This window comes from Pinus tabuliformis, chromosome 8 (genome assembly GCF_031772625.1).
Source record: "Pinus tabuliformis cultivar Carrire ecotype Pingquan chromosome 8, CPIR1, whole genome shotgun sequence".
In the NCBI taxonomy this organism is placed as follows: Eukaryota; Viridiplantae; Streptophyta; class Pinopsida; order Pinales; family Pinaceae; genus Pinus; species Pinus tabuliformis.
This window is the reverse complement of record NC_142294.1, coordinates 264,450,196-264,452,860: the sequence shown is the minus strand read 5'-3', so window position 1 is coordinate 264,452,860 and position 2,665 is coordinate 264,450,196. Positions and strand designations below refer to the sequence as shown.

General features: G+C 34.9%; 1 pseudogene; it reads right to left on the bottom strand.

Moving 5' to 3' along the window:
* Positions 1-2,190: 2,190 nt before the first annotated feature.
* Positions 2,191-2,257, bottom strand: LOC149235168 (small nucleolar RNA SNORD36; annotated as a pseudogene).
* Between the last annotated feature and the right edge of the window lie 408 nt (positions 2,258-2,665).

The window sequence follows — 2,665 nt, the reverse complement described above, 5'->3', positions numbered from 1 at the left end:
AACTCACATCAGCAAGATATGAACTACCCCTCCTCTTTCAATACAAGCTATAAGTCACACTTTCAAACTTGGTATCCTCCTAACACACAACCTTAGTCTCCATGGTCTTATCCTTCCCAATGGGATGATCCATATCCATTTTCTTATCCTACTCAATATGCCATTCCTCCATTTCATCCATATCAACATCAATATCCTCAATGGGGTGATCCATATTTCCCTCAATATCCTCAATATCCTCCATACCAAACTCAATCTTGTCCATCCCATCCACCTCCACCACAACCACATCCTCAATCACAACCATTTCAAAGACCGGCTGCCACTCAACTACCTGCACAACCATTTCCAAACCCAAGCAATAATGTAACTCAACCCACTTAAATGCTAACATAAAAAATCTCCAAACAAATCATCTTGATTCAAATGAAATTCATCTTGGATCAAAAAGAGTATTGCAAAGAATAAATTATCTTTCTCATGTTGAAGATGAACATCCAAAATGAGAAGATTTAGAAGAGACTAAGGAATCATGGGCTACATTTTATGGAGAGCATCCATTAGAGCCTAATATTGAATAATTTCTTCAATTGTTATCATCATATCCTTTATGTGTTCAAGGGGATAATCAACGAATAGTAAAATATTTGAATGACACAAAAATAATAAAAGAAAAAATTTAAAGAGAGGAAAAGAAAATAAAGAAGAAAAATAAATTCTTAACTGAAAACATCCTTTAAGGTGTTTGAGATTGGCTCATTGATTTAAAACCTCCATGAGGTGGTCAATGGGTTGGAAAAAAGACAAAAAAAGAGAAAAGTAGAATATCCTAGGTGAAAACCTCCTTAGATGCACATATGTGGACCTACTAGTTTAAAACCTCATTGAGGCAACTAATGGGCCTAAGAAAAAAATGAAAAAAATTATTTGTTTTTTCTTTTCTTTTTCTCGATGTATCTCTCTTTGATTAATTCAGGCACTCTTCATCCTCTTCAAGTAATAAGAACAAGTTATTACCTTGAGAAAATTTTGGTCAAAATTCTCATTAAAGGAAATGAAAATTCGGCTTTCTCCTCCTCTTTCCAGATGCTCCAATAGGACAATGGCCATATTAATCCATCATCCTCATCCATGTCCAACATCCACCCATCATTTCCAATACTTTCCCTTTTATTTTCCTCCTTGTCCTAAATTGCTACAGGAATGTTTTGTTTTGTTACAAAACTGGCAAAAAACATAGGGAAATCTTTTTTTGACCATATCTAAAAAAGAATGCATCATTTTTCTAATTTGTTTCATAGGAGATTTATAAGGATGATGGTAACATGATCAAGGAATTTCAGCAAATTCCAACACACATTTTTTGAGAAATTGGCCTCCATCACCTACAACTATTTTTAGTTTTTCTCAATATTCATGCATCCGTTGGAAAACATGTTTCATGGGGCGATGCATAAGGATGATGATACCATTTTCAAAAAATTTCACTTCAATCCATTGTACCATTTGAGATATATGAATAAAGCAATTATGTTATAGAAGTGTTCCAAAATTGCCGTACAAGATTGACATGAACTACTAGAAGACTATGATCGACATATAAAAATGCTTCAAATATTACATTTTTCATATAGGAACAAGAGGAGGGGTCTACTATAGCCTCAACATTCATTTTCCACACCATTTAACCTCTTCTTTGCTCTCATTTCCACCTATGTCCATCAAAAACACCATTTTTCACCCCTTCTTCTATCCTTTCTACCACAGAAAGGGACTTTGGTCCTTGTGAACAAATTACTCATGAACTATAAGTATTTTTAAAGGGAGAACCTGAAAAAAAATAATGGAACTAGAAGGATATATGTGACTTCTATAGGGGGACACACAGTCATGTAGCAGTGCATGCATCCCCTGTTAGACCACATCTAGAGTATCAATTTAGAATTTGGTCACCATGAGCACTTGAGGATTGAAATTTTGATCCTTAAGTATCCACGGGACCTCATATTAGTTGCAACAATATACCTGATCACTCAACAAATAACAACATCTGATCCAAAGAGGATCGGCATGAAGGAAAAACCTGCATCATCAAGCATCAGTGAGTAAGAGAACATAAATAAATAGATATCTTTCTCAAGAAATTGAAAAATACATGCACAACAACCTTAACTATGTCTAGAAATTACATATGATCAGCTAAAAAATTCACATCAAGAGAATCTCAGGAGAAGAGAATCAACAACATCAAGAACAAGAAAACCTAGAGGACCTCTAACATATTATCATAGAGATCTTCAAGACCATCAAAGACAACCTCAACAACTACAACAATATCCTGCATAAAAAACACTCATTGTAAGGCATAGGTATGAAACTCCCTACCCTCACCCTTTGAACACATTTTATCTTGAAAAATATTGCAAGGGTATGAAGGAAAATGTTTTTTCATAGGCAAAATTAGTAGTAGAGAAACCTTGGACTTATCTAGTAGTTAAGTTCACTTTTCCACCAAGACACCAACATGTTTGGGAGAGGAGCATGACAAAAGTGAAAAGGACTTCAAAAAGTGGGTTGTTATCATTTAGTCGTTATGTGGGAGGAGTGCAAAGGGGTAAGTGAGGGCCAACTCAGTTAACTCAAAGCACTCTAAGTTAATTTTGCA